General features: G+C 40.1%; 1 protein-coding gene across 6 annotated transcripts in view; it reads left to right on the top strand.

Moving 5' to 3' along the window:
- The window catches only part of RIPOR2 (RHO family interacting cell polarization regulator 2), a 207,802-nt gene that overhangs the window by 123,499 nt on the left and 60,964 nt on the right, over window positions 1-23,339 (top strand). Inside the window, exon 2 of one of the 6 annotated variants that reach the window (XM_012741345.3) lies at window positions 8,279-8,427. The exons of the other annotated variants lie outside the window; for them this stretch is intronic. The gene's annotated coding sequence lies outside the window, so the exon portion shown is untranslated. The remainder of the gene's footprint in view (window positions 1-8,278; window positions 8,428-23,339) is intronic. 6 annotated transcript variants of the gene reach the window in all.

Raw genomic sequence — 23,339 nt, 5'->3', positions numbered from 1 at the left:
CCTTCTTCCTTCCCACCCTCACCCCAGTATTCTTTCTCCAAGCTTCCCCTCTGCCCCTTGCTACCTCCAGCCTTTTGGACCAGCCTCTGAGCTTACCACTCACACCATCTACCTCCATCAAACTGTATTTTAGCAGCTGTCACAAGCAGGGCATGTCAGCCATGCACTCTCCAAGACCCGGCATCATCACGGCTATTCTCCAGGGGTTAATTAGGAGGCAGCAGGAGCTACCCTCTTTCTGTAGGAACAAATTGCAGCAGGGGTGTGTCAACTTAGGGTAACAGTGGCTTGAGGAGGAGCCCCCCCCTCAGGATCAGCTTTCTGTGCTCAGCTGCCCCTTCAGATAAGATAAAGGCAAATCATGGCTTTTCCCCAGGAAGGTAATGCATTTGTCTGTCCAAAAATGTACTGCATCCAGACATCTGAAAACTTGAACACTGGAGAATCTGTTTAGTAAAAACATATTGCATATGTTGCTTTTCCAAAAGACCCCCAAGTGGTGTTGCTTCCCTCTTCCTCTGACACTCTAATGTGAGATTTTGCTTTGAATATTTTATCGTCAGTATAAATATAAAGAAATAGCAAACTAGAGAGGGGGAAACTGAAAGCATGCACTAAGGACTTGCATAGAATTCTGATTATCCAAACACAATTCTAAAAAATGCTCTCCCTTTTTTTTTTTTTTTTTTTTTTGGTATCTGCAAAGTAATTTCTAGCAGAGAGGGGATCTGTCCCATTTCAAGAGTTACATGGAGAAGCCAAGGAGGCTATGGAAGGCATATTTATATCTGTGGATCTTGGTAGCTAAACTCACATAAAAATTCTATTCTTTAGTATTAAAGCCCATTGACTTGGGGCCCTGCTGATAACTGCCAAGTGTCTAAATCTGAGGTAACTGAAGTCAAAACAGCCCTACTATGTAAAACCCCACAGCCCACCTGTGATACCAACCACATACCCACCTTTAGATGGAACCAAGCCACTTCTGTTGCATTTTGGGTTAATTCACAGATTATTGGTTCACTCCTCTGTCAAGAGACTAAAACACAGACAAAGGCAGCTGTGGAGAGTAAACGGCACGGCTTTCAGATTTCTATTTAAATGCTCAGATCCTGCAAACAACAGTCCTCTGTGTTGAAGAGTTGCAAATCAGTGTTTTATTTAATCATTTATCGCATTCAATAGATTGGAAAAAAATAAAAAGTTGTCTGTTTTTATTCTGAAAAGAAATAAGAAGTCTAAAAACAGTTCCTTAGGAGGAAGTGGTGATAGAAGTGAAAGTCTGTTTTATTTACACAATGTGTGCCCCTTGAGGCAATGGCAGATTTGACTTTCCACTTGGGCTTCCTTTGCTCTGGTGGCCCATGAGCAGGGCCTAGTGCTTGTGAACAGCTCCTTTTCCAGGGTTATTTTCATCCGCCAAGCTGAGCTCTGTGAGCTGGGGGAGATAGATAGACAGCTTGTGTTTGTGGCCATTCAACCAGAAAAGAATACCAGCCGAAAACAGACAATGGAGCAAGGGAATCGCGTGGGGGTGGGGAGAGGAGATATGGATAGCCCAGCAGGGCATAATTGGTTCCCCAAAGGAGAACCTAGGTGTAGAATGGTGTCATAAAGCAGGCGTCATGGAAACACCCCACAACGTGATTATCAGGAAGATCTGTTCAGAAAAGAACAATTATCATTATGTGCCTTTTCATCTGAAAGGATCCTTCTTTTGGCTTTGTTTCTACATTTCATATTCTTATAGGCAATTTCTCAAAACAACATTTTCCCCCTAAAAGTGAAAGCATCACTGCTTTGTACATGGAAGGCTTGAGGTCGATTCGACTTAAGGAAATCACTCAATACATCAAGTACCTTCAATGCATTAATCTTGAAACACCCACATGTCCTCTTCCCTCTTCTGTACTCCTTCTGTGCAGCCACCAACTTCCTCTCTGGGTTAATGGTCCAGGTTTTTGTCTGTTTCATTTTGTTCTTTGGTCACAGTGAGCTTATCTCACTTAGGTTGGAAATGTTCCCCAGAAATAATAGATATTTTCCTGAGTGTGGCAGGCTATCTAGAAAAGATCATTTACACATGGCCCCATGCTGGAATCACTTCCCTCGAAGGAAACCCAGGACACCATTAAAAAACGAAGCTGCTCCCATTTGTTTTATTGTGAATTGTTTACATGACACTGATGGTCGCTGTGTGGAGGAGATGAATGTTTTCACACATTCATTACATTAATTAAAAAGGAAATTATAATAGATTTTTTCTACAGTGAAAGCAAATGAGGTGTAATATTTATATGTTGTGTTTCATAAGATCAAAATGAGCTCTCTGCCAGCCCAAGGAGGGATGAGTCTTAAGGGAAATATTTTTGACACTGTTCAGCATTCTAAAATATAATAAACTGCTTAACAATCATTTTTAATTCTGAAGTGGATTTTAAGTCTAAGTCTGCAGTGTTATATAATTTAGGAGAATATCACTTTTTTTCAACTCAAGCATGTGTTCATGGAACAACTATTCCAGGATCTGGCCAAAGTTAGATTTCTCATTCAACATAAAAGTGTAAGATATTGATTATGCCTTCTAGGAAGCACAGTCTGCTAGAGATGCAGGAGGCACCCAACTGTCTTAGACAGTGTACTGTGGGTGACCACATGTCCTGGCTTGTCCCGGATACATCTATTGTGGTAGCATCCATATTAATAGCACCCCCTTTAACTCAGAAGTGTTCTGGTTTGGACTATAAGTCATACGGTCACCCTAGAAAAAAGGGCTATGGGAGGTCATAGGACAAAGGCTGTGATTGGGGTAGTCAGTGAAGATTTCATTCATGTGCCTATTCTAAGATAACCGATGAATGGAAAGGAAAAGGGAAGACTTACCAGGCAACTAACTGCCTGTGAACCTAGATTTAAACTCAAGACTGACGTGAAGAGGCATGCCTTGCAGGGAAGATCAAATAGCAACAATTGTGAAATAAGGCTACTATTAATGAAGACGATACTAGAACAAGGTTGGCCAATAGCCATACCAAAAAACAAACTTATATACAGAAAAAGAATGTCTCTGGCTCTTTCTTATATTTGCCTCCTATCTTCTGAGTTCAATGCTATTGACCTTCACCTTTAGCCCTGGAAGCGATCTCTTCCTTCTCAAGCACATTGTTCAGGAAGGAACTAAGGAAACAATGACTCCATTTTCTTCAAGCCTGTCTCTTGCTTCAAAGTGTCCCTCCAGGAGAGCTCTTGGAAGGAAGGCAAAGGCAGGAATGGGGGTAAAGTACCTTAGAAATACAAAGCAATGCAGGTAAACACAAAGAGCACATGCTTTTTCCCTCCTACTACTAGGAGGAATAAATTCAAAGTGACAGTTTCCTGGAGCAAGTTCAATTCCCAAGAGGTTAATCCCAGTATGACATTTGATTTCTCCACTTTTTGCTACGTATGAAGTCCTAGAATGACTTGGCTTTGGCCTCTACTGTGACAGTCTACCTTCCAATCAATACATACCCACACTAGGTGCTCTGCTGATATGAGGAAGTTCAAGGTTAACCTACCCTATGTGAAGATTCCAGGATAACCACCAGCCGGCAACCCTCGAATAGCAATGCCATAATTTTAGTTTGCAGGGTTTGGTAGTATTTTAGCTGCTTTGATGTGCTCTGCATCCTCCCAAGTTCGAATCTAATTTAGTGTTGTCTTGGTGATGCTTCCTTCTCAAAAATAAGTGGAGCTTAGAAAAGAGAGGGATGAAACCAAGGTAATGGACACACACAAGAAATCCAACATTCATCAGGGCTCAGTTGCAAAGAACAGAATCCACTCAGTGAAAGCATATAAAATAAAATGGCTTGCAGAATTGTTGCATCAGGAAGGCCAAGGAAACATACCCTAGGTTGAAGGCTAAGGAAACACACTCTAGGTTGAACTTTCTAGAACAACTTTGAAGGATACATTGTAAAACTGGGCTACTAGAGCCACCGCCCAATACATAGTCAAGAAGCTGCCTGCTGATTGGAGAAGCTACTGGCTTCAGAATGAGGCTACCACCGCCATGGTCAGGAAACAGCCAGCCAGGAAGCCACCAAAATATAAAAATAAAATTAAAAAACCCAGATTTTGCATGAAGGTGGCTGCCAGCAGTGACAAGAAAAGAAGCAGAAGCCCAGTGTGTCAGGCAAAATAGTGTCTACTCCCACTCACCCCCACCAGAGGTGCCCATGTCCTAATCCCTAGAACCTATGAATATACTATTTTACATGGCAAAAGGGACTTTGCAGATATAATTAAGTCAAGGACTTGACAGTATCCTGGATTACTCAGTTGGGCCCAGTCTAATTATATCTGTCCTTAAAGGCAGAGAACACTCCTTCGCTGTGGTCGGAAGGACGTGTGCCCGTGCAGGAAGGGTCAGGGAGATGTAACACTGCGGGCTTTCAAGATGGAGGACGGGACACGAGGGAAGGAATGTGGGTGACGTCTTGAAGCTAGGAAAGACGAGGAAACCGTTTTTCTCCCGGAGCCTCTAGAAGGGAACACAGCCCTGCCAACACCACCTTGATTTTGGTCTAGTGAGACCCATTTCAGACTTCTGTCCTCCAGAATCATAAGGTAACAAATGTATGTTGTTGTAAGCTTTAAGCCACTAACATTGTGGTGATTGTTACAGCAGCCATAGGAAACTAGTACACACAGCCTCCCCAGCTCTTCTACCTTCAACTCTTGTGGAAGAGCACTTGACCGAGGCTCCCGCCTCACATGTGGAATCCTAGCTGCAGGGGTTCTGGGGTCTGTGGTGTTCAGCTTCCCAACGTCAGGACAGAAGGGCAACCAAGGGGGTGGTGTTGGCGTCAAATGCCAGTCAAGTGTATCCAGAGCTGCTGCCATGGAAGTCATGAGGCACTTGGGGGGCCACAGGCACATGCACATTGAACTCAGCTATCTTTTGCTGAGGGACAGGGCATGTGGCAGAACACAAGTGGCTGCCTGAGATTTTTAGGAACTTTAACAAGTGTTTTTCATTAAGGCACAGGGGAAGTGGGGAGGAGGAGGCATCAAGATAGCTGCCTGTTTTACCACATTAGAAATTACTATCTGGGCCGGGTGTGGTGGCTCACGCCTGTAATCCTAACACTCTGGGAGGCCGAGGCGGGCGGGTTGCTCAAGGTCAGGAGTTCGAAACCAGCCTGAGCAAGAGCGAGACCCTGTCTCTACTAAAAATAGAAAGAAATTAATTGGGCAACTAAAAATACACAGAAAAATTTAGCCGGGCATGGTGGTGCATGCCTGTAGTCCCAGCTACTCAGAAGGCTGAGGCACAAGGATTGCTTGAGCCCAGGAGTTTGAGGTTGCTGTGAGTTAAGCTGACACCACGGCACTCTAGCCTGGGTAACAGTTCAAACAAAAAAAAAAAAAAAGAAAAGAAAAGAAAAGATGTTACTATCTGGAGATTAAGGAGAGATTATATATTAAGTATATATAAGATTATATATTAAGTATCAGTATCAGGGATAAACATTAACTTTCTACAGCTTAACTCTTAACTTCTGTATGGCAGATTATATTTCCCAAAGATGCCCTCAACATCATCACCCACCACACATGATCTTCCTACAAAGTAACTCTGATATTCCTCCCATCAAGAGATGGGGGTCTGTGTTCCCTCCCCTCAAAATTGTGGCTTTCTTGATCAATAGAGAATGTTATTTCTAAGGCTAGATCATAAAAGATAACTCAAGTCTACCTTGTTGGCTGGAATGCTAGCTCTTGAAGCAATCAGCCACCATGTAAAATGTCTGACTATCCTGAGACTACCATGCTGTGAGGAAGCCCAAGTTACCTGACCACACAGAGAGAACTGAGGCTATAGGAGAGAAAGGTGTCTGGCCAGCCATCATCTGTCTGATGAGAGACCCTGAGCCAAAACTGTCCCACAGAGCCCTTCTCAATCCCTGACTCACTGTTGTTGTTTCAGGCCATTACATTTTGGAATGATTTGTCACAAAGCAATAAATAACTAGATTGGTTTATATAGTCAGACACAGCAAAAGGTCAGTGAAGACCACAGCCTTGTGTTATTCCTATCAAATTTCTTCACTGTGAGGTAAACAACATGACAATAGTTGGGGATAGAATGAGCTAGTCTAAAGCCCACCTCATCCTCCTGTAGAGGCCAAAGACGTGCACTCTTAAATTTTACGTCAGAAGCAAACTGTAGCACATTTTGGTTTGTTTGTTGAGGAAGGATTTAGGAATGTGGAATTGGGAGCATTAAGAAGGATTTTCAAACTGGCTAATCTGGAATGTGAATAAGCAAAAATCCAAAGAACTTCTTTTTATTTTTTTTTTTTTTTATTTTTTTTTTTTTTTTTTGAGACAGAGTCTCACTTTTGTTGCCCAGGCTAGAGTGAGTGCCGTGGCGTCAGCCTAGCTCACAGCAACCTCAAACTCCTGGGCTCAAGCAATCCTCCTGCCTCAGCCTCCCAAGTAGCTGGGACTACAGGCATGCGCCACCATGCCCGGCTAATTTTTTTTTTTTGTATATATATTTTTAGTTGGTCAATTAATTTCTTTCTATTTTTAGTAGAGACGGGGTCTCGCTCAGGATGGTTTCGAACTCCCAACCTCGAGCAATCCGCCCGCCTCGGCCTCCCATAGTGCTAGGATTACAGGCGTGAGCCACCGCGCCCGGCCCAAAGAACTTCTTTTTAAAGCAGAGGTGTCTCATTGTAGCAAATATAGGTAATGCAAACCTTTAGTGTCCTCAAATCGGAGGCCCACTTAGGAGGTGGAGAAAAAGAGAAGGAAGTAACTGGACCAACAACCATGATCTGGCACCTGAAGCACAGCTGGCCATAGCTGGAGACCCCTTACTTCCCCAGCTGACTGACCGACTGCTGGTGTTTCCTTTTCTACCACTGTTCTTCTGCACACGCCTCCTTCCTTGACACCTAGAGTCTGCTGTTCCTCCCTCAAGTATAAGGTCTAGGTCTCATTGGGAAAAGTATATAAAAATACTTTAGTCCACGTGATGGTACCTCCTATTTCTGTGGATTTTTGCAGTTTTCAACAACTTTCACAACCATGGTGTCATTTAAACCACGGAACAACCCTGCCATGTAACATCCATGTCCCTGATTTCACCAATTAGGGAGATTAACTGGTTTATCCAAGATCGCTGTGCTAGTGTGTATGGGACTAGGTTAGCACTGAGGTGTTCTGACTCTTCCCTCCCGGCTCTACTCCCCAGGAGGTGTTCTCCAATAGCCTTTGCAGCAAAAGCAGTGTTGAGCCCGAGAGGAAGGGAGATTTGTCCTGCCCACCCTTCCCTTTCCATCACCAAAGTTTGGCCTATCGGAAGGCAAAATTCACTAGGGGGCCTGAGCGTGACTATTTTCTCTTATTACCTGACTAATGCCCTCAGTTGAGTAATTTGCTTATGATGACATAAGAAAGGTCAGGAATTGTTCCTCTTTCTGGCTCCCATGACATTCCAAAAAAAGTTTGCCCTTTGAAATTTGTCATAATGCTCTTTGGCCTAAAATAGGATGGAGATGACATGTGGCGTTTCTTTTTCAAGGGTTATTTGTTTATTTATTTATTTTAGATCCTTAGTGCGTGTTTCTTCACATTAAGATGTTTTCCAGATGTAATTTTTTTTTTTTCTGGCTCTCTGGTTGTCACAAAATGACTCTTTCCCCATGATGGAAGAAAATAGCCAAAGCAAGGAGAGGCTGGGGCTGCATTAGCTCAAGATGTTTCATGAATGTGAATATACAATTATCCAGCTAGAGGTACCGAAAAAAATGCATATTGAGGAGATGCATAGTTTTCCATGTAAGTGACTAGTCTCACTCCTTCATAACCCAACTGGGGGAAAATAGACCTGGCCAAGCCCTAGACGTAAGATTCCACATATGACAAAAGTGGCCTTCTCTCTGTCATCTCCCATTAGGGAAATCATGGCATCCTGAGTGCAGGTACAGAGGCAAGGCCTTCCTGGGCACAAGGGGAGTCTGAAGTCATTGCAGTTTTTTAAATTTTTTAAATATTAAATGCAAATTCTGAATGACAGTTATGTACACATATATCTCTCATTGCATATTGTCATAAAGCCTCTCATGTAGTAAAACACTCTAGCTAAGTAAAACCTTTTTATATTATTATAATAATAATAGCTATCACTCATTGGCATTTTTAATGTGCCAGGCACATGTAGCAATTCGTTGAGTCCTCACAACAACCTGAGGTAATTAGTTTTATCATCTCCATTTTATAGATGAGAGAATCGAGCCCCATGCCAAATTAGTAAGAGGCAGAACTCGGCTTTAAACCGAAGCCGTCTGGCACCGGAGTCTTGGCTGTGGCTGAGGATGTAAACACACAAAGACTCCAGATTCAGAGCCACACTTCCCACAGCAACTGCCAGTGAGTAGCATGTTCAATAAGCCTGCGTTCTCCCACGTAACTTAGCTGGGTTGTGGCTGCCAGATCTTTTGGCTTAGTGACTCAGGGACTGTCCATGCAGGCTGAGTTTTTTCAGTTGATATCGAGGCATTAATGAGACTCTTCAGGACTGTCATAGTCAAGAATAAGCTTTTTCACATTATCTGTCCAAAAGGTTCATTATTCCAGCCGAGTAAGCACTATATCTGCAAAGGTGCTCTATCGCTGGGAAATGAAATGGGTGCTTTTCCTCTCAGTAAGCAATGCATCCTGATAAACAACCATGTCAAACCTTCTCCTTCTTCCTCTTGCAAACGACTGTCTCTTACAATGCCTCAGAGATCTGAACAACCACACGGAAGGGGAAGGAGATGGAGAAAAAACAAACTTGAGAGATAAAAGGAATCATTCTTTTTCTTTTGGGAGGACTATTGTCTGGTCCATACCCACATGTAAAACATCCCTTGATCAATTTTGTCTTAATTACTGAATATAGGAAAACAAGATCATTGTCAATTCATATGGTTTTAATTTATTCATAGACGAATTATACAGGATAATTACCTGCAGTGAAAGAAAAATGAACAGTGTCAGATTTGGTTAATCCACGCATGGTTTACCCTTCTATCTAGCTATCGGAAAAGATTTAAAGCAGTAACCAGTCTGAATGATAAGCAAAATTGCATTGGTTTGTTAAGCCAAGGTATTTTTTCCCTTTGATTTGCATCACAAAGAGTTCTCAGATTTGGACTGACTAGATTTGAATGTCATTTCCAGAACAATAGCTGTGATTCACTGACTTAACTCATGTTTGATCTCTTCCATAAGTGCCCATTTTTCAAATCAGTGCAAGCGAAGTCATCTTCATGGGCCCCATGTCAGCCTGAGTATAATTTCTTTTATGGAGATAATTCAGTGGGAATGATGATTATTTCCTTTGTCAAGCTTTATGGGCGATCTGTAGTAATGATCACATTACTAGTTCCTTCATTATCCCTGAACTTCCATGATTCAGTGGCTTTCAAAAAGTATAGCTAAAACAAGCATCTGGAACGAATTATGGGGAAATGAATGGACCTAGATGAAAATTTGCTCATGACTTTTGTGAGCATTAGATAGCTACTAAGGCCTCTTTGAACTCACACGTGGTAGTTGAGAGAAGACTAAGACGTGGGTAAAGTTTACTGAAAACATTTTATCCATGATGATTTGAGACAGGTTACAATGATGCAGAATTTTAAAAAAGAGAAAATCAGTATCAAAGGGAGGAGCCAGAGAAAGCAAATATGCTAACTTTGAAGAATCAGTGTTCTTGCTATGACTGAGCACTATTTTACTCTGAGCTTCCTTGTAGCCAGGCAAAAATGGGAACATAATAAGTTATCATCTAAGTTATTGCTATCATAGAGATGGATGTACAAAATACAGCAGTTCCTCAAAGGGAAAATTCCCCTAGCAATGAATTATATATATAAAAATATGTCTTATATGGGAATGTATACACAGGAGGTTAAATTGAGCTAGTTAACCCAAAACATTGCAGCGATGTTCAAAAGGCAATACTGTGCAAGTTGATCTTCCTTCTTATTTTCTTGTCCCTCCATCAAGTTCTCTTAAACATCCAAAAAGAACAACCAAAGGTGATTTCATGCAGAAAAAAAGAAACATCTATATTTGGCCCTCAATTGTCCTTTTTTGGGGGGAAAAGTGATACAGCTTATCTAAGGCAAGGTTCCATGCCATAGTCAGATTTTGTCTTTAGAAAACACTAGCAGGGTGAGTTGGGAATGACTTACCCCATGCCCCACACCCCCTCTCAGGGGAGTACAGCTTAGACAGTTGAGCCATAACTTTATAATAATCTTATTACTGTGTAAGAATTTATCACTTCAGATTTTAGGTTGATTAGCAAAATGTAGTAAAGCATAAGAACACAGAACATTCATTGTTTAGGTGAGGCCATTTGTCTTTTTATCCTTGACCTTGATAATGAGGAGGAAAATATAATATGACATAATATAAGGTGTCGGTTTAACTGGGTGCATACTTTGTGTCTAGCGTTATACTTTATAGGCTTGATGTCACTTAATCCTCACAATATTGGGATGCAAATGTTATGATCCCCATCTTACAGAAGAGGAAACCAAGCAGAGGTCATTGTTCCAAAGAGGAGATTCATACCCATTGTGTGACTGTAAACTAGTAATCTGACTGCATTCCACACAATTTGGTATGTCTACGTATTTGAGTGTGTGTCTGTGTGTGTGTGTGTGTCTGTGTGTGTGTGTGTGTGTGTGTGTGTTTAAGCTTCTGGATCCTTCTACTTCCTTGCCTTTACTTGCTACCCCTTGTTAAAAACACTGGCTGTGACAATATCTAAGATTCTATGTAAATTAAGGCCCTCTATTAATTAGAGCTGTGATGGCATGAAATTGTCTCTCAGTCACCTCCCAGGAAACGTATAATACATACACGTGTAAAGTTTAGAAGGACTTTCATTTACTAAGACAAATGCTTTTACTTAAACAATTTTCCTTGACTCTGGAAGTGCTAACAGAAACATAACTGGTAAATTTGATACTTGCTGTTTCCTGCTGTGAATATTAATTGTGGCACACAGTGTAATCCGGAATCCAACTCCAAAGAGTGGCAGAAGGGGAGGGATGCAGTGACTGGCTGTGTCCAGCCACCTGTCCACGCTGTGGCCCCCTTCTCCCTTCGCCCTGAATACCCAGTCTGAACAGTTGGAGGGCATCTGCTCTTGGGGCTGGAACACCCGCACTGCTGACTCACAGACAATAGACCCGTCCTGCCAAATGATATATTTTTGGTGCAGAGAAAAATCCTAGCCCTCCTTGGGATCAAAATACATTCTTATGTGAATGCATGTCATTTTTGAAAGACATTGCCTAGTTCACATTTTGAATTCTGCTCATCCCACTTGATTATACTCAACACCCACATTCAACGTTCTCTGTGCTTTCAATTCCAGTCTTGCGATGAGGTTTGAGAAACATCCAGTGTGAACAGCATCCTTCACAAAAGAAAATGTTCAGAGCAGCTGATTGTCTGGAGGGTGTTTGCTGAAAAGCTCACAGATCATACCATATAAAATCAACTCTTAAAAATGCCTACTTGGTGGTAAAATACCCTGGGATCCTGCACCACATTTAATAGCAACTGTGTTTTTTGAGTAGGAAGAACCATTTCAACCTTCTCTACAGATATTATATGGTCTTGAAACCTAGCTCAGTTTACTAATTCGACTTTCAAGAGAGTTGAGTACATTATAAAACTCATGAAATCACCTTTCTTTCAAACTTTCTTCCTTTGGGAGATGCACAAGAAGTCTCAATCCAGACCTTAGTAAACTGGGATTGACTTGATAATACATCTTCATGTGTGAGGAAGAGCAATGAACCTTTTCAGTATTCTCATCACTTCATATTCATTAACCTATTTAATTTTCACAGCAATCTATGAGTTTGGTCCTTTTATAATTCCCATTTTGCAGATGAAGCAATTGAGGTCTGGAGAGATTAAGCAACCTGTGAGAACCACACAAGATAAAATGGTGCCGTGAGGCCACAAACCCAGGCAGGCTGGATTCTTTGGTTTCAACACCCCTGAAGTGGACGGCATACATTGTGTGTTAGTGCAGTATTGGAAAACAGAGGAACAGATGACCACAAATTCCAATCTTGACATGTGGCTACTTCTAAGTCTCCACAGTCAATGATGCAATGGAAAAGGTTCTCATTTCTTGTGTGCCACTAAACTAGAGATACAGTTTTATCCTGTTTTTTCTGGTAAAGACTTACAATACCATTTTTAATTATCTTTTTGTAGCAAAGTTGGAGTCAAGCAACAAAAGAACATGAATGACTCTGCTATATATATATCAGAAGAATAGGGAGCAAATGTGACAAATGAATACTGCATACTGTGTGCATGCAGGAAACTTAAACCTTAGGAAGATTTTTGTTAAAAGTGCCTACTGCCGGGCCCCACCAGATCAACTAAGTCAGACTCTCTGGGTATGAATCTCAGACAATGACATTTTTTGAAAACTTCACAGGTAATTCTAGTATGCAACTGGGTTTTAGAACCCCACAATTAGTGCATTATATTAGGCTCTTTCTAGAGGTTATTTATAGTTTAATCAACAGGAAGATGCAGAGGCTGGAAGGAGGATAAATATTTATCTTGATGTAGTAGATGTCTTCAGATCAATCCAATCAATGAATTTCTAACAGCGGCCATGACTTTGTGGATTTAACCACAAGGGTATAGGTACAGGGTTACTCCCTGAATAGCAGTGATTGCCCATTTATTTTTGTTGAATCTAAAATGTTATTATCATTATGCTGTGTTGTTGACCCTTAATGAGCACCTCAGGGTAAGGAATGGTTATAAAATAAGGAAGGAAAGGGCAATGGGAGTGATGGTGAGACACCAGTTAATCTTCTTAAACCCTATGAGCACCAAATTAGTACTGATTGATGGTGTCTGTGTGGCCATGGGGCATTCTGAGTACTGATGACCCTCCACTCTAAGCTATGAAAAGTCACATGAAGAAATAGGAAAAGGAAACTAGTAGGGGAATTCTGCTCTCTCAGCTAAAGAAGAACAGAGACGTGTAGTAACAAGACCTCATCTGGGAGGTAGAAACCTTGATTCTTCTCCACCTCTGCCAACAATCTTGTTGGAACAGTTGCTTACAGGTCGGTTTCAGAATAGAGATAAAGTTCCCATCTCTATGACCTCATCTTATTCCTACAAAACAGGAATGATGATCACTGTGCTACCTAACTCACAGGGTTGCTACCAGGATATAGAGTAGATGTCAAAGCATTTGGAAAAGTGCAATCTGCAAACATGAAATATTTTTATGAATCTCCCTCACCAATAAAGGTGTTTCTTTGAGGTGCCTAAGTGATACTTGAGATACAAACAATTATGTAGCCACCAAAATATGAAGCATTATTTCTGTGGATATTGATCTCTAAAAAGTCACCTGCTCCTAGTAGCACCTGATACTACTAAGTTCTTTGGACGTGCCATATGGTGAAGAAGGCCTCTGTCCAACTGCCTTGAACACCTGACTTCCCTACATGGAGGTTATTTCATCTTTTCATTTTGGCAGGACTAACGTGACCTAGCTTAATGTTTCCAGTTTGCTCAAAGTATTTGTTTGTTTCTTCAGGTCCTGACAGCACGAGATCTCTCAGTCCCCTTGTCTATGGTGAAATTCCCAGAATACTCCCACAAGCGTCTCCCCATAAACCAGAGGACAGAGGCAATCTGAGGCTCCCTGACAAGACAGTTCCCTCTCCCTGTTGGTCTGTTCCATGTCCAAGAGAGAGTCCCCAGTTTGGGGTTTCTGTGTTTACACAGATGTTGGCCTGAGTGGAGTGGAAAATTAGGTAGATCTGGAACTTATTAAAGCAAGTTAATTTGAGCACCAGTGTGGTCAAATTATAAGCTCCTTGGTTGCTTTGAAGTGGAATAGGGTAGACCCACCAAGCTAAAAGCCAAACCAAATTTCCTTCTTCTAGAGAAAATAGCCATATTTCTCTTCTCTATAATCCCACCTTTATCTGCACCAAGATCTGAGGAGGACAAGGATTTTCATGTATTGCCTTCGTTCTACATCCCCCACTCTTACATTCACTGCATCCTAAAGGGCTCCATAAAGGGGGTAAAGGTTAAGAATTACTGTCTCTGAGGCAATATTTGTCTGCTTTATGCTAGATGAGTGCCCTGGTACGCATAAGCTTTTGGCAGTTGCCTTCTTCTATCAGCACTGGGCTGGTAGACACCCAATAAATAAAATGGTCAAACACACACACAACTAGAGTGAACAACAACTCCCTGAATATCCATCACCAAGTTGCAAAAATTAGCAAGATTTTTCCATATTTTCTTCATCTATCTCATTGGTTATCGCTGCTGTTGAAGCATCTTAAACCCAGTCCGGACCTCATGTCGTTTCACTCATCTCTATGTGCATCTCAAAAGTATGGACATTTTCTTGCATAACCCTAGTGCCATTTCATGCCTAACAAAATTAGCAACTACTTCATTAATATCATCTATCCAATCCTTATTAAAACATCCCAACTATCTCAAAAATGATTTTTCAGTTGGTTTGTAATCATGATCAAAACAGGGTCCACACATTGCATCTGGTTGATGTGTCTCTTGAGTCTCTTTGTCCTTCCTCTACCCTTTTTTCCCATGAATAAATTATTTGCTGAATAAGGAGTTTAAGGCCCTGTGAAGATCTGTCCAGAGAAGGTCTCTTCCTTGCCTGATTTCTCCCAGGTTGTCCAAAGAACCAACACCTCTCACTCTGCTGTTTATGCGTTCACCCAGGCTGATGGGATGAGGATGCAAGAAAATGAGTAAAAACCACTTTCTCCCCAGTGAACTATAGAAAATATTGAAAATACAAGCACTAAAACAAGGCCAAACATTGTGGGGTGTTGAGTCCCAGAAAATAATAAGTGGCCCTCAAGCAATTCTGGTGGACCCAGAGGCTAGAGTACACTCTGTGCATGATCTTAAAGAATGCTGCAGAAGAGAACAGGGTTTACAACTGGTGGAAACAAGGTGATGGAGTGATGCCTTAAGGGAAACCAGAGTCTTGGGAAAAGTCTTCCAGCCCTCATTTTCCAGCTCTATAAAAATGGACATGACTCCACTCTAGGTAAATTAGCTAAGAACAATAACCAGGCAAAAGGGCCATAGACAGCTAAGCGTGGAAGCTCACTTACTAGCCTGAGAGAGAGCTTGGTGTGATCACAGGAGTTATGTGGGCAGCTGAAAGGAGAAACAGTGTGACAGTGCCTTTTGGGCTCAGAATACAAGTAATATGGCATTTCACATGTGTACAAATCAGCCTCTAATATATTCCCTTCTCTTTGGTGTTGAGAACTTGCCATATGTTGATGGATCAAGTGTTGGATAATTAAACATTTGTTCTTTTTTTACACTGAATTGTACTTAAAGCTAAGAATTAGGTGGACTTTTTGCATCATTACTGCCTTTATAGCTTCAAATCCTTTGGTTGAAGCAAAGGATGGTAAGAAGTTATTAAAAATTCTTGAGGTATAGTAAAAAGGAATATAATTCTGCTTTGTTGATAATCTAGGTCTAGCTATATCTAACTGCTTTGCATTCCGATGATAAATTATTTGGTTTTGGCAACCAAAAATAATTCAGCAGATGTTATGCATGTGGCCACCTCTTGGTATGCAGCAGCTAAGACCAGTAATGAAACCACTATCCCTACTATGGCAGTTTAATTTGCTAAAATTACCATGCAGAGAACATGTGTACAGGCCTCTGGGAAGCCACTCAACTTTGAAACTGCTGGCTATGATGCCACATGCATATATAGCACCGCTTTACTTTGTTAGGATTCTAGAATAACTCTGACACTGGGTTATTCTGCAATGAATCCATTTGTCAATGTTTCCTTCCTAAATTTTTTTTTTTGGTCAGTTATACTTTGTTCAGTAATAATTCACATGATATCATACAAAATGCCACAGATTTAGGAAGACCAAGGTAAAATTATCAGAGAAATTTACTTCAAGGCAGACAGAATTAAACACAACAGATAAATTTCAACCTATTAATACATAATGACTGAAAAGTGTCAACATTCATCTAGTTCATTTCATTAGTAAAAACATCTTCCTGTGTGTATGTTGCTTTAAAAAATTAAAATATTAAATTTAACAAACATTTCTATGCTTTTATCAGATTACAGTACAAACACAACCAGTCACTGATTCATGTAACAGGTCCATTCCAACACCAGTATCCCTTTATCAATGATTAATTTTCATAATAATTCTGAAATATTTCTATAAAATTATATTTACATAAATGAATCTTTCCAATAGCCAACAATAAACAACTAAAATCAATCAGAACACATCATCATTCACAGACTTCTAAAAACTACGTGACACAGGCTATAATCAAGACCATAAAATACATAAGGTCATGAAGAAACTTCTTGTGTCCACATACAGCCACAGATTAGTGAATAATGATATGTGTCTTCCCACATAAATCCTTTCAGCTTCCCTCCCATGGATAAGCTCTCACTCCCTCAAGGGTACAAAAAAGCAAAGTTAGGGAACTGTGGGGCCAAAGCCCACAAAGGAGTCCAGGTGTTCTACCTCTGCATCTTTTAAAGATCACCAGGCCCATTTTTAAGCCCCTAGGAACAGCATTTCATACCCTCGTGTATTATTTTCAAGTCTATAATAAGATGCCTGAATGCTAAGCATTTGAAGTGCTGCTTTTAAAAGTGTTGTCATAACAACAGGAATAAAATGACGACTGTAATTTGAGTTTGAAAGGACTCCCTGACTTAGTTTTAAGTCCATGGCTTTACCTTCGTGTTGCAAGGGTTTAACTGTGACCTAGCTCAAAGGCCATGATCATAGAACATTGCCTTGATTGAATCAGTGTTTTTTAGCTATCTTTGCCATCACATAATTGCCAGTCGATTCTCGATGACTTCAGTTTACTTGTTAGGATGGACAGAAAGAAATTAACGAGCCATATGAAAAATCTGTTAGTTTAATTACATAGGCCATATCTGAAAAGCTTTCATTTAAGATAATTTCTTATTCTTTCTCTAAGATAAAATACAGCATGTAGCTTCATTTATAAGACTCAATTCCATTTGCTACCTGGCTCTCATGCCCACTAATAAATACCAGCATTAGTCACACATCATGGGCAAGGGAACAGACACATGGTGTGTAATTATACTTCCCAGCATACTGTTGGGTACATTTTCCTAGAACCTCATGGCTTTTTCTGTTTCGGATTTCCAAAGATGTAGCTTGATTCTAGTGAGAACAATAAAAAATATAAGCTTATAGAAATGGTAATTTTAGTAAAGTCAAATAGCAATAGAAGAGAGAATGTCAGGATCATTTTGATGCTGTTTTGAAATAAAGATGCAACAATCACTACTAGCTAGAAATGATTTGCCAAGCTCTAGGAATAAACAGCCTGCATGCAAATATGCCTGAAGGAGTTGATAATGCCAGGCGAGGGGCCATTTTCTTCTATATTGGAGTGTTCTTTTAGAATCTGGTGATCAGAAAATGAGGGCTCCTGGTGGGTGTATATTTCTCTCAGCAGGATCAGCCAAGCTGTCACCGAAGATCATGTTCCCAAGAAATGTTCCCCTTTTGATATGCATGGGTTTTGCTGGTTTTTTAAAAAATAGGTATATTTACTTATTATTGCAAACATCCTCAACCTTCGTTTAAGTGCAAAATGTTTTTCCCTTCTAACCAGGAAACAGTTGGTCCTGGTTTGATGTGTAGTGTGCACCAAATGAAGGCCTACAAGTGTTCTAGACTATGAATTTTAAAATGAGTTACGACAACATTAGTCAAAAATCAACCCTACCCCTCATGAGATTTCAGCGAGTTTTATGTCCTGAATCATTTCTCTTCTAATTATCGTGAGGCCAGCTGCTACTCCCTGCATTTATTTAATCCACCAGAATGGAAGAAGAAACAGAGTTTTCATTTTCCCCAGGGCTGAAACGGTGTCAATTATCTAGAAGTTTCTACAATTGACTGTCCCAGTGAATAGACATGCTATTAACATTTCTTCCTTACTCTTCAAATGACTCAGCCAGATCCTTAAAATAGCTCCAACATACTCTGCTGTCATTGCTTTGAGGGAGAATAAAAGACAGAGAAAGGGGAGAGCAGTAATGTCAAATTATTTCATCTCTACGTATTTCCTAACCTGTAAAATGTGTATGAGTTTATAATTAGTACATCCCATTTGATTAATAAAAGTCAGATAGCTCTTCAAATTGCAAGATCTAGTTTTAGTAGGAAAGACCATTACTCCACACTAAGCCCTTTACATGTTACCTCATTTTCTCAAGGTTCTTTGAAAGAACCTTGGTGACTTAGGTATTATTATCATGTTATTCACAACAAAAACTGGGGCTTAGAGAGGACAGGTGACTTGGGTGAAGCCTAAGCCAACCTGGCTCCAGAGCCAGTGCTGTTGCTATCTTACCCCATCCTGAGCATCAAAGAAGTTTCAAAAGACAGCTGGTACCTTCGAGAAAGGTATAGCTTGGTTAAAGGAATGAGACATTTAGTAAAATAACTGTAATACAAGTGAGTCCCTGAAGATCTTGATTCCCACCAGTAATTCAATGTTTTGTAGTTCACACGGTGAGATCCCTCTAGCTGTGCTGCTCAGAAAATGCTTCAAGAAACAGCCAGCTTTTGCACCAAATAATCATAATGGATTATAATCCCTTGAATACAATAGTAATCTTTGAATCCATAGTAATAATAAAGAAATACACAATTGAATGCATAAAAGGATTAGGGAAAGCTCTTTCTTACAGTAGAAGAAATGATAGGAGTTCAGAGTACCATTTTGCCACCATTATAGTAATAATTGATTTAAGCGAGAATCATCAATGGATGCTAAAACTCCTGGGTCAAAGAAATGAGGTATATGTACGGCCTCAGAGTACTCTCCTTACCAACTACTTATCAATTAGAAAGGCAAAAATACGTAATAGTAACTTTACAAAGGAAAAACTGGCCAACAACACATTAACCAACTGATCAAAGTTAATGTCACCAGTAATGGGACCAGCCAACCCTTTGTGCTTCTCATGCAATGGCTAGAGAAGGACGGGACCACTTATGTGGTGTCACTGCTAAACATGCATAGCCTGAATTTTTTCATAAGAAAGCAGCAGACAAATCAAGAGACATTCTACAATACGACTGGCCTGAACTTTATTAAAATGCCAATGTCAAAGACAAAGAATGGCCAAGGAACTGTTCCAGATTAAGGAAACTAAAGACACATGACAAAAGAGGCAGTGTATAATCCTGGATTGGCTCCTGGAATGTGGGGAGAAGGGGCAGTATATGGAACATTATTGGAACAATTAGTGGAATCTAAATAAGGTCTGTGTATTAGATAATGTACTGTATTGATGTTAAATTACCTGATATTGATAACTGGACAACTGGACTATGGTTATGTCAGTGAATGTCCCTGTTCTTAGGAAATACACATTATTGAAGAGTAAATTTGCATCATATCTGCAAAAAAATGTTTTTTTTCTGAGAGAGTCTCATTCTGTCACCCCAGCTAAAGTGCAGTTGCATCATCATAACTCACTGCCACCTCTTGGGCTCAAGTGATCCTCCTGCCTCATCCTCCTGAGTAGCTGGGACTACAGGCCACACTACCACAAATGGCTAATTTGTCTACTTTTTGTAGAGATGGGGGGTCTCGCTATTGCCTAGGCAGACTGGTCTCGAACTCTTGACCTCAAGTGATCCTCCTGCCTCAAGCTCCCAAAGTGCTAAGATTATAGGCATAAGGAACTGCACCCATCCTATATTTGCAAATTACTCAGTGGGTTGGGGGGAGGAAATGTATATAAATATGTATATGCAAATTACTCCCAAAGGATTCAAGAAAAATAATATGTATTGTGTATATGTGGAGGGGAAATGACAAAGTAAAATGTGGCAGATGTCAACAAATGATGAATCTGGGTAAAGAGTAGATGAGTATTTTGAAATCAAAAAAATTTTTTAATTGTTTTTGAATTAGGCTTCCAAAGTACTCATGTTTATAGTCCTTATCGGTCAGTGTTTTTTAATTATCTAAAAATTGTTATCTCCAAAAAGATGCTAGTTCCTAGGTTCCCTTGCTTTTACCTAAACTTCCTGGCTGCTTCTGTCTCATTTATCTCCCTCTCTTATAAGAAAACTCTTTGTTATTTTAAATTATTATGAACAGCTAGGTTTATTAAGCAGCTACTACATACCAGGTCTTGTGTATATTGCCTTATTTGCACCTTACAAAAATCCTCTGAAATATTAGTCCTTTTATACAAACAAGGAAACTGGGATTCAGAGAAGTTAAATAATGCACCTAATTTCAAACTGTAGAAATGTAGAACTCAAACTGAGCCCAGATTTATCCGATCCTAAAGTCCAAATTCTTATCATCCTGGCTCTGCTGCTTTCCTTGGAGCATTGGGAAATAGGTGCCCCTTACAATTTCACTCCATGTTATTTCTTAGATCAAAAATTGTCTCCCATCTGCTTTATGTACAGTCACATTATCTCTTCTCCAATTAGATTATTAAAGTTTTTATAAAAGCAGAGCTCATTTTTAGGTTCTCTCTGGATCTTGAACAACACATAGTGTCCTGCCAGAGCTGATCCTATAATAGGTACTTAATAATTATGTGTTGATTGATGGACTCTTAGAAAACATGGAAAGAAAATCATTGATGTCAGCTTCCAAGGATTCTTAAAATTAGTTTCTTTCTTTCAAGTTAGTGGAAATTAGGTCTTCATTATAGTAATCTTTGTCTTTCTCAGGCATTTTACCTTTTAGAAAGTACTTTCTCATTTTCTGTGAGTTTTAAAGCAGAAGTCCAGCCACCTACACGAATAGTGGAAAGTCAGTTTAGAAGCTGTCCAAGTAGCCTGGTGATTGTAAGATTGAATGACGCAGTGGTCTCAGTTGAACCTTACAATGCTTGCTTGTTAAAATGGGGAGGAATTAGCACCTTTATTCTACAGATACAGAATCTGGGGTTCACTGAGTTTAGAACTTGCCCAAGAAAACAGTTATAGAAACTTACCTTGGTTCTTCCACCCCCTTGCTGAGGCGTGAGGCTGTGTTGGTTTATTCTATAAATTTTTTCATCCATTCACATCACCTGTCCTAGTCAAACAGCATAATGTATCATGCATATATTTATCATTTCATTAGCAAACAATGGTGACAACTGAGAAGCAAATATTAGCATTGCCTTGATTTATTTTAAAGCAGCCATACATTAAAAAAAATAGCCAATGACTTAAATATATCTACTTTTTAAAAAAGATTAGCCAACTGCTCTGTAATGGGTACCTTATAACCATATAATAAGCAGATGCCTATTTTTAGGATTTGTCTTAAATAATCCTAGTAGGCTATTTACATCTGGCCCACATGCCTATTCTAGACAACTGAATTATACTTCTGCTCTTGACCAAGATGTAGGGGAGCACAAACAGGATGGCATGGTTAGGAAAGGAGAAAGGAGAAACCCAAATTGGGCTTGAAGAAATGACTCAGAAAGTGCAGTGGGGCTCGGTGCTGCATCTTCCGCGGCCTGCCTGGGAGAAAGGATCAAATCACAAAAGCAACTTGCTTGTTGATTCAGCTTTTCCTTTCCAAGTTCTGATTTCTGGGCACTTTTTCTTACAGAAAGAATGGTGACTTTTTCCAAAAATTGATAATGATTTTTTTAACAGCTTTATTGATGTAAAATTCACATGCCATCAAATTACTTAAGGGTAGCGGCCAGGCACGGTGGCTCACTCCTGTAATCCTAGCACTCTGGGTAGACTGAGGTGGGTGGATTGCTCAAGGACAGGAATTCGAAACCAGCCTGAGCAAGACCCCGGCTCTACTAAAAATAGAAAGAAATTAATTGACCAACTAAAAAAAATATATATATATATAGATATATAGATATAGATATATATATATATATACAAAAAATTAGCCGGGCATGGTGGTGCATGCTTGTAGTCCCAGCTACTCGGGAGGCTGAGACAATAGTATCGCTTGAGCCCAGGAGATTGAGGTTGCTGTGAGCTAGGCTGACGCCACAGCACTCACTCTAGCCTGGGCAACAAAGTGAGACTCTGTCTCAAAAAAAAAAATTACTTAAGGGTATAGTTTGAATTTTTTTATACAGTTGTGGAACTGTCACCACGTTTCAGTTTTGGAACACTCCCACCTCCCCCCAAAAGGTCTCCCGGTTCCTTTCCCTGCTCCCATCCCTGGCCTCAGACAAAGGACTTGCCTTGATTGTAGAATTTTTTACATTTGGCAGCACCATTGCCCCAGCAACCTGCCAACCGATCTGCTGATCAGTTGTCTTGTCTCAGAGGGTTCCTCTCAGTCTGTCTTACGGACCGCATACCTTTGTGACTGTGACAGCTATTGGTTTCTAGGTTGACATTTTGCCCCCATAAGAAAGGCCTTGACAAGAACTGAGATATCCTTACTCATTTCATTCAGAAATCTCAGATGTCTCTCATATTTTCGATCATCAATAAAGATCTTTCAGAATTACCTGTTCGTGTTTTTATTTAGAGGATTTGGTTAAATAAAAAAGGAAAACACCATAAAGGTTAAGGCCATACCATCCAGCTATTGTGTTCTTATATTTTGAATGTCATGATGTTTGATGTCCTGCAACTCAAGCATGTACAAATGCTCACATGCTCTCTGTGTCCCATAGAAAAGCTCTAGTCTCATCCTTGCAGAAGTTTCCTTTGCCTGTGGCCAAACCTGCCATATCTGAAAATCCGAAATAAAAAGCATATTTATAATGTAGAGTGGTTAGTTTTCCTTTTATTATCCAAAGGAGCACATGGAATATGGGGTAGACCTGTGTATCCTTTTAAAGATGGGTTAAGAGAAAAGCTAATCTATAAACCCCTTGGCATAGCTCTAAAAAAAGAATCTGATAGAAAAAGCAGGATACAAAATGTAGCATGCAGTATGTGCAAATTATTATGCTTTATATGGAAAGAGAAGAGTTGAATAAAATTAAACACATCAAAATTCTACTGGTGGTTGTCTTTGAGTAGTATAAACAGTATGGTCCTTCTCTCCCCTCCCCTGCCTTCTACCTACTTTTTTGTATTTTCCTAATAAAGGAGAGTACTTTTGTGCTTGTAAAACTAAAAATAATCTAATGAATCATGTGTCCTTTCATGAGTCTCAGTATACTTAACTCTAACAATCAATATTAACATTCCTTCTAGCTGACTGGT

Source organism: Microcebus murinus, chromosome 15 (assembly GCF_040939455.1).
Source record: "Microcebus murinus isolate Inina chromosome 15, M.murinus_Inina_mat1.0, whole genome shotgun sequence".
In the NCBI taxonomy this organism is placed as follows: Eukaryota; Metazoa; Chordata; class Mammalia; order Primates; family Cheirogaleidae; genus Microcebus; species Microcebus murinus.
The sequence above is the reverse complement of the archived record's forward strand: the minus strand, read 5'-3'. Positions and strand labels throughout refer to the sequence as shown.